Source organism: Bos grunniens, chromosome 18 (genome assembly GCF_055505025.1).
Source record: "Bos grunniens cultivar Pamir isolate PY7600 chromosome 18, Bosgru_T2T1.0, whole genome shotgun sequence".
NCBI lineage: Eukaryota > Metazoa > Chordata > Mammalia > Artiodactyla > Bovidae > Bos > Bos grunniens.
The window spans coordinates 59,425,361-59,435,163 of record NC_141182.1 but is presented as its reverse complement, the minus strand read 5'-3'; positions in this window follow the sequence as shown (position 1 = coordinate 59,435,163).

The window sequence follows — 9,803 nt, the reverse complement described above, 5'->3', positions numbered from 1 at the left end:
TGACCTTTCCCCTGATCCTGTGTCGGGGTGGGTGACCTGGGCCAGCCACTTGACCCCCGTGGTTCTTCCATCCCAAATTCAACCAGCTGGAATTTGGCTCTTGCAGAAGGAGGGCTTCTAATTCAGCCGCCATTCCCGTAAATAGTGGAGGTGGGGTGGGGTGGGGTGTGGTGTCATGAGAAGCAAAGACATCGACTTTGAGAGAAATAGAAAACTGAAAAAAGCCTGAGGAAGAATCGATGACAAGAGAGTTGGTGAGGAACTTGCTAAGAGAAGGCAACATGAAAGAGAGGAAGTCTTGAAGGTTGCGGCTAGGCAAGGACAGAAGTTTAGAGAAAAGCAGGATCTCCGGAGAGTTAAAGGTGAGCAAAATAGGAAGGTGTTGTCCTGGGAGGCAGCGTGAGGAACTCCGCCCGTGGCAAAGGTCATGAGGAAGGAGGCTTTGCATATGCAAAAGCGGGATCGAGCCTCAGGAGTCCCCCTGGAAATTCTCGAGCATCTACCCCCAAAACTAGAGTCTGCCTACTTTACTGCTTTGTGCTCTCACCTACACCTCTGACTTTATGGGGGGCTGTTCCCCACCACCTCTCTCTGAAAAAGGTTAATTTACAGCTCCAGTTAATAAAGTTCATGGGTGTGACAAGAGTGTTTGAACCTACAAACTCCTTTGGAAATCCTCTAGCCTGCCTGAACAGGTTCTTCCGGCCACATGTGATTGTTCACAGCCTCCCAACCGTGAGAGGCATGAGATGTTCTAAACTGTCTAAATACAGATTCCTTTGAACAGTTAAAAGATTGATTAGAAATTGTATTGGTGAAGGGTTTTTCACTTGTTGGGCCAATGTTTGCTGCTAAGTTTCCATATCCCTTACCTACTGTGTCCCTGGGAGTGTATTGATTAATATAATTGGTGTATAGGAATATAAGTAGTAGCTTTAATGTTTGTAACCTTGGACCCTTGAGTTAATTCTTTTCTTATTATAGCCCACCACACCTTTGCCCTATAGGAATGCAACTTTATCTAATGCTTTTGGAGGGTGGCGCCTGACTTTAGAATAATCACCTTTAGAGAAAAATAAGTTTTCTGAAGAAAGGATCTTAAAATGTTAACAGGCCTCTTGGCCAGAAGATGATGTAATTCACCTAAACTTTTGCATATGATAAGTTTGCAGGAAGAAAGCCTGGCTTACTGCTGACTTCTCCTTCCCCCATTATCCCTATGCACAACTTAAGGTATAAAAACTACTTTGGAAAATAAAGTGCGGACCTTGTTCACCAAAGCTTGGTCTCCCCATGTCGTTCTTTCTCTCACCTTCTGGCTGAATTCCCATCTGGAGCATGGAGGCTCATCAAGCCTACTAATTATGCCTGGGCTTCTAAGATCTAACCGGGGAGGCCTTAGTGTCTCCTCTCCTTTGGGAGAACAGGAGGATGCCTGCGACCTACGTGGGTGATGCAAATTCCTTATCTTGGAATTTTATTAGCTTTCCATGTAAACCAAGTTATTCAGCCTCTTTTCTCCACTGAATTTTCTCACTGAGCTATCCTTATTTAACCACTCTTTATATCTTTAATTCTATCATATCCTGATCACCAAAGCCGTCTCCCCTTCGAATCCCCTGAATCCTGCTGGGGCTGGACCCTGGTAGTGTTGTTCAGTCCGAGTCTTTGCGACCCCTGTATCTCTCAGAGTTCGCTCAAATTCATGTTCATTGAGTCCAGGGATGCTATCTAACCATCTGATCCTCTGCCGACCCCTTCTATAGCCTTCATGTAGAGGGGCTGTAAATCAGGGGTCCCAAAGAGGGCGACAGTGGAGAGGCAGTTCACATAGAGAGCCCGCAAAGGGGATACAAGAGTTGGAACCTTGGCTTACAGAGCAATATCCTGCTGGGAGAGAAAGGGGACTCCTAGTGATCGGGCTTCCCTCGTGGCTCAGCTAGTAAAGAATCTGCTGGCAATGAGGGAGACCTGGGTTCAACCCCTGGGTTGAGAAGATCCCCTGGAGAAGGGAACCCACTCCAGTATTCTCCAGACCTGGAGAATTCCGTGGACTACAGCCATGGGGTCGCAAGAGTCAGACAGGACTGAGCGACTTTCACTCACATCCAGTAATTGGAGGAGCTGAGAAAGCAAGGTGAAAGGAAGCACAGCCACTTGGGGGTGCCAGAGAGTTGGGAGGAAGGGAGGGCAGAGATGGAGGAAGAAAGGCAGAAATTCATGGAGATTTAGGATCATCAAGGAGGTTGGATTAGAAGCATTTTACAGGGAACAGATGGCAGCGAGAGGCCAGATAGGAGTCAGGGAAGAAGTAGAGAGGAGGACAGCTGGAGAGCAGAGGGGAAGAGAAAGGGAGACTGAGAAAGAAGTAGGGAAACAGATCAACTAAATGAAGTGGAAAAAAAAATGTGCAGGTGGTGGAGAGGACTAGATCCAGGAGAGTGTTGAATTGGTACAGTCTCCAGACAGAGTCCTGGTTCCTACTCAAAGAAATATGCATAACAATGTCTTTGGGCCCCCACCCAGGTGGAGGGTGGTAACTTCAGACTGAAGACAAGATTCCTGGAGCACAGCTCTGTTGCCTCACCACCAACCAATCAAAAAGGGTCACAAACCCTGCAACCCTCACCCCAAATGTTGCCTTCTGTTTCCGGGGACCAGAGATGACCATCCTGTTAGGTCTCTTGTTTGGCCCCTGTCTGTTTTCTCTCTGAGAGAGGCCAACAGTTTCAAACTAAATTGCTGTTATTATAAGGGTTAATGCTGGTTTCAGGCAAAAAATACCTTGACTTAGATCTGGTAGACAGAGACTTCTGCTCTGCTAGGCAGGCCTATGCCCATGCATAGCAGGAAGAAGTTACAGAAGAAGGAGACCTCTGCCCCAATTTCCAAGAAGTATCTTGAGTATGAAGTCTCTCAGGGGGGAGTTGTTAGGGGAAACACACTGATTGAAACCGCCCACCCTGGCCAGGTACCATAGTAACCATTTGCATGAGTTGTTTTATGACAGGAGATCCTGATAAGGAATACGGAACTAATAAGCCATCACCAACTGGAAGAGTTCAGGAAAGGTCTAAAGGAGACACTGCGTGTCCGTCCAGTTCCCAGAATCCCTCTTGCTAGCATCCATCTTGGCTGAGCGATGCATGCACCACCAGGAAAGATTCTGAATTAGAATGATGGGTCAAAGACCACCGGGAAACTAATCCCACCACCATAAAACCCGACATTGCGAGCCACGCAGCAGAGCAGTTCTCCTGGGTTCCCTTACTCTACTGCTCTCCACCCAGGTGCCCTTTCCCAATAAAATCTCTTGCTTTGTCAGTACATGTGTCTCCTCAGACAATTCATTTCTGAATGTTAGACAAGAGCCCAGTTTCGGGCCCTGAAAGGGGTCCGCCTTCCTGCAACAGTTATAAGGATTATGAAGTCGTGATACATTGATTTTTGCCTTACCTCATAGGTCAGTTGGTAAAGAATCTGCCTGCAATGCAGGAGACTTGAGCTCAATTTCTGGGTGGGGAAGATCCTCTGGAGAAGGAAATGGCAACCACTCCAGTATTCTTGCCTGGAGAATCCCATGGACAGAAGAGCCTGGTGGGCTACAGTCCATGGGATCGCGAGAGTCTGACATGACTTAGTGACAAAACCACCACATTGATTTTTGGCTTTAGGATCTAATAAATTTAAAACTTGTAATAAATTTAAAACTTGTTTCTTTACATTATACTTCCCTGGTGGCTGAGATGGTAAAGCATCTGTCTACAATGCAGAAGATCCGGGTTTGAGCCCTGAGTTGGGAAGATCCCCTGGAGAAGGAAATGGCAACCCATTTCAGTACTATTGCCTGGAAAATCTCATGGACAGAGGAGCCTGGTAGACTACAGTCCATGGGGTCACAAAGAGTTGGACACGACTGAGCGACTTCACTTTCACTTTCTTTACATTATACAGGCGAGAATTGCAAAACTTCTGTCTGTAAGGCTTGTGCCTTTTGTAATTATTTGTATTAAAAGATAACATCCATGTGTAGAACTGACTGACTCTTACTACATGATGCCTTTTCCAGGAACATTAAATATGTTCTTTGTGATCATTTTCCTTTTTGCTTTCTCCTTTCTTTACGTTTAATTCTTTTTGGAGCTTGGGATAGATTAGATCATTCAATACCGACTTTCTTGTAAAGAATTATTCGCTTCTGAAATAAGATTTGTTGCCCTTCTGTAATTAATTCATGTCATTGTTTTCTAAGTATGCTGTGTTCTCAAAAGTTTTTTTTCACTTGACACCATAATTCTTCAGTGGAAAATTTTTTAACTAGCTGATTCACTTTAGGTCTGTTTCATGTTTATTTGAGGCCCATTTGCTGTTTCTTCTTGATGCTATATTTTCGAAGCATTTTTCTGGTAACTAGTAAAGAGAAGTAGACTGTTTTGATGAGTACTTAGGAAGAATGTCAGTGATCTTTTATATTAAGAGTCACGACCTAATTTAAGCAGTTCGTCTGATACTCCATTTTCCTCTCTTTTATATGATCTGGTAACTAGTGAGCAATGAGGTGATCTGATGATGTTTCCCTTGGGTCCAGAATCTGAGCAACAGTGACCCCTGAAATGATTGGCCAAATTGGGTGTGGGACTGTGTGTGGCAGTTCTTCTTGGAAGGAGAGCCCAGTTGTTACTAGAATTTGAAATGGGTCCCAGTTTTGCAAAATGAAAAAAGACAACAGTAGGATGGAGGCAGGAGCATATGCTTAGAGTGAGATAGATTATCAGCAGATGTCTTCTATGAATAAGGGTCAATCTGCAGGGAGGCCTCCCACCTTTACTGGCTTCCCCGTGTCCTCAGGGCAGCATCCTGACTCCTCAGATGGCTCCACAGCCCTTTGTCACCCTCAGGTCGCTGCCAGTGTCTCCAGCCTCATCCTGGGAGCTGACCCCGTTCTCATGGTCAGGCTGTCCTGGTCACATTCACTTAGTCCTTGCTCATAGACACCAAAACCTTCTCTGTCTCAGATCTTAGTTTCTATGCCTGCCTTTGGTCATTAATCACCGTGGCTCTTGCTCTTTCTGTTCCTTCAGGTCTAGGCCAGCGAGGTCTCTCCGTCTCTTTCCCATATTCTCTGTCACATTAACCAGGTTTACTGCCTCTATATTAATCACCTTCATCAGAAATGCCCTTGGCCTTTGACTGTTTGGAGTCTTTCCTCTTTTCCCGCCATTGAAGGATGCACCATGTTCCTCTTCCTCCATGGATGCTCACAGCATCTCAGTCTGGGGGTGAGGACTGGGAATGTGGGTTGCGCTGAAGAATTCTCAGGGGAGACAGAGGGGACAGGGTAGGTGAAGATGGTTCCTGTATCTGTTCTGGACATTTCAACTCTAATTGATCCTTACCCCATGTGGACACTTAATTACTGAAAAGCAAAAAGATATGGGGAGTCCTAATGAGCCTGATAGATCTAGTGTCTTGAGATGTCCCCATGTTTTAGTCTGCTGTGTCACTGCTCACTGCAGCCCCCAGGTCTTCTAAGCTCTGTCCACCCAGGGACCGGTTGCCATCTTAGACAGCAGCTCTGCCTTCCAGCAGTTTATCTGCTCAGATCAGGGGATGCTGGGTTTACTGTGGTTTGAGTGGCCAGGAGGTTTGGAATCCAAGGGGATATTAAGGAGTCCCCCCTCCTTAAAAGATCAGGGATATCTTCCAGTTAGCTCTCACTGGGGAGAACAGGGATCAGTGAGACTGGGGTCTCTCTATCTTTGTTAATTCTTCACTGAGCTCAATCCAACCAAATCTCAAGGGCCTGTAAAACTTTCTGATGTCCCAAGTTGCTGGCAGGTTTTCCCAGGAAGGCCAGCTCCTTGGTCTCTGTACTGAGTGCCGAGTGTCCTTGGATTTGCAGCTTGTGCGCAACTCTGTTGCGATGCTCATGCCCTTGGTCTCTGCTGTTTATCCCTCTTGTTTAACCATGCATGAAGAGGTAGAAAAATAGGGGAAAGTGAAGGGGAGCTTGTCAGAGTCTCCAGGAGGGCTGTGGCAGCAAGAGTAGGCCTCTGGATGAACCCAATGAATGGGGATGTGTGTATGTATGTGTGTGTATGAGAGAGAGAGAGAGACATTCATACTTGTGGGATCATGTTGTGTGGAACTGTTGACAAAGGTGGTCTCAGTTCTACCTGGAGGACCTGGGTGTGGGCTCATGGCCAATTGTGGGCTGCATGGAACGGTGGGCATGCCATAGTGTCTTAGCTCAGTTTCCCTGGGACACAGATGCTGTGACTGAGGTTTGCGTGACTGGGTTTCGTTGAGAAACACATGATCACACCTCTGAAGGAAGGAAGGAAGTGGAATTGGATTGAGGACTGTTACCCTGCAGTGTGTTAGAATCAAGGCCTGAGCTGAGCCCACAGGGAGGTCTGGGTGCAGGAGGATGGGCACAGTGGTCACAGAGAAGGGGGAGGGGGTCCAGGAGATGCTCCATAGCACACCCTCCACACAGTGGATTCTGTAGAGTCTTTAGGGAAGGCGAGAATTAGGCCCATAGAATAACTGTCATTAAAATTCCAGAGATCACTTTGTGGGTTACCCATAGTTTTTCTCTTAATTTGAGTTACTAATGAAGAAGATTTCAGATGGAAGGTAAAAAAAGAGAAGTTGGCGTGTTCCTTGGAAGATGTTGAAGTTGCATTGGGGCGTGTGCATCAGCCTACACATCTGTCTTGTATTATTAGATTTTTGTGATGACAGTTTGGGGCTGCTGGGGTCACTGTGACTGATAAGATGTCTTGAGTCTGGTTGGTGTTTGGGCATCTTCATGTATATTATTCCATCATTAACACAGGAGTTGTTAAGGCTTGGAACCTTCTGGGGATTGCCTAGCAGGATGGGTGGATTATTAGTAGGTCTCTGGGGAGTGTGTTGGCCCAGATGCAGGTTTGGAAGTTTCTTTCAGCCTCAGAGGGTAATGATTGGGCCTCAGCTTTGATGGCAGAAGTTTTTCATGATGCACTGAAGGCTTGTACTTATAATCCGAGGGTTATCAGCTCCACAGCAACCTGTAGTACAGAGGCTTATTCTGGAGATGACGCAGCTGCTACTTGTTGCTGCCAGCGCAGTGGATTCCTCTGCTGCTCTCTCAACATCTTTACAGGTCTCAGGCGTCTGCTATGTACATGCACAGTACAGTTAATGGTTGTAAACGGTTGAAGGCAAGTAAATGGTACATGGAAAACAGTACTGCTGCTACTGCTGCTAAGTCGCTTCAGTCGTGTCCGACTCTGTGCGACCCTATAGACGGCAGCCCACCAGGCTTCCCTGTCCCTGGAATTCTCCAGGCAAGAACACTGGAGTGGGTTGCCATTTCCTTCTCCAGTGCATAAAAGTGAAAAGTGAAAGTGAAGTCGCTCAGTCGTGTCCGACTCTTAGTGACCCCATGGACTGGGGCCCACCAGGGTCCTCCATCCATGGGATTTTCCAGGCAAGACTACTGGAGTAGGGTGCCATTGCCTTCTCCAGGAAAACAGTACGGAGTTACCCAAAGATTAAAAATAGAACATATGATCGCGCAAGCTCACTTCTAATTATATAGCTAAGAAAAGCAAATTTTTAAAAACTTTATGTATTTGGCTTTGCCTGCATCCTCCAGGATCTTTGGTTTCAGTGCACCGAAATTCTAGTGTGGTGCTCGGGCTTAGTCCCTCCGCTGCCTTTGGGATCTTAGTTCCCCCACCAGCGATTGAACCCACATCCCCCAAAGAGCTAGGCAGGTTCTTCACCACTGGACCATCAGGGAAGTCCTGTGCAAAAATCAGTATTTTGCAGGAGTAACCAGCACTCTCGTAACCCATTCTGTATGATTCACAACAGCCATGTGTTGTAGAAACAACCTGAATGTCTGTGCTCAGCCGAGTGGATGATGAAACCGTGATGTGTGTATGAGACAGGCTGGATCCTGGGATATTTTACTGCAGTTCTTGCACCTGGACGAACATCTTCTCGGGCAACAGACCTCAAAGAAAATGTGATTGAACGAAGAAACTATAACCACATTCATGAGAGGACAGCAATTCTGAACAATAAGTAAAAGGACCACAAACCAAGCTTGATTTCTGAGGCTCCAGAAGCAAAAGCAGGTCACTTCCCGTGATCCCGGCTCACAGCACCTCCGGGGGGCCTGAGGCAGGACAGATCACCTCAGCTTCCTTCCAGCCTTAACCAAAGGGATCAGCTCACCCCCCTTTTTGGGAGGAGCAGGGGCACACACTTCTTTTTCTGTCCCTCCTTACTGCAGCAAGAGTCCCAATAAAGCCTTTCTTGAAATTCCCCCCTGGTCTCATAACTATTTCTATTGATTCAAGAGCCCCAGGATCCAGGTTGAAAACATGTAAGTGTAAGTATTAGTCACTCAGTCATGTCACACTCTTTGTGACCCCAGGGACTGTACTCTGCCAGGCTCCTCTGTCCATGGAATTTTCTAGGCAAGAATACTGGAGTGGGTTGCCATTCCCTTCTCCAGGGGATCTTTCCAACCAAGGGATCAAATCTGGGTCTTCTGCATTGCTGGCAGATTCTTTACCTTCTGAGCTCCCAGGGAAGTCCTCATGGGTAACCCAGGCAAATATACACACATATTTGTAACGACATATTCAGTTCAGTTTAGTTGCTCAGCCATGTCTGACTCTTTGCCAGCTCATGGACTGCAGCACACCTGGCTTCCCTGTCCATCACCAACTCCTGGAACTTACTCAAACTCATGTCCATCGCATCGGTGATGCCATCCAACCATCTCACCCTGTGTCATCCCCTTCTCCCACCTTCAATCTTTTCAAGCATCAGGGTTTTTGCCCGTGACTCAGTTCTTTTCATCAGGTGGCCAAAGTATTGGAGTTTCAGCTTCAGCATCAATACTTCCAATGAATAGTCAGGAATGATTTCATTTAGGATTGACTGGTTGGATTTCTTTGCTGTCCAAGGGACTCTCAAGAGTCTTCTCCAAAACCACGGTTCAAAAGCATCAATTCTTCGCCACTCAGCTTTCTTTATATTCCAACTCTCACATCCATACATGACTACTGGAAAAACCATAGCTTTGACTAGACAGACCTTTGTTGGTAAAGCAATGTCTCTGCTTTTTAATATGCTGTCTAGGTTGGTCATAGACATAGCTTTTCTTCCAAGGAGCAAGCGTCTTTTAATTTTATTTGTGCAGTCATCATAAGCAGTGATCTTGGAGCCCCCCAGAATAAAGTCTGTCACTGTTTCCACTGTTTCCCCATCTATTTGCCATGAAGTGATGGGACCGGATGCCATGATCTTAGTTTTCTGAATGTTGAGTTTTAAGCCAACTTTTTCACTCTCTCACTTTCATCTAGAGGCTCTTTAGTTCTTCTTCACTTTTTGCCATAAGAGTGGTGTCATATGCATATCTGAGGTTATTGATATTTCTCCCGGCAATTTTGATTCCAGCTTGTGCTTCATCCAGCCCAGCATTTCTCATGATGTGCTCTGCGTGTAAGTTAAGTAAGCAGGGTAATAGTATGCAGCCTTGATGAACTTCTTTCCCAATTTGGAACCAGTCTGTTATTCCATGTCCAGTTCTAACTGTTGCCTCTTGACCTGCATGCAGATTTCTCAGGAGGTAGGTCAGGTGGTCTGGTAGTCCCAGCTCTTTAAGATTTTTCCACAGTTTGTTGTGATCCACACAGTCAAAGGGTTTGGCATATTCAATAAAGCAGAATTAGAAGTTTGTGTGGAACTCTCTTGCTTTTTTGATGATCCTGTGGGTGTTGGCAATTTGATCTCTG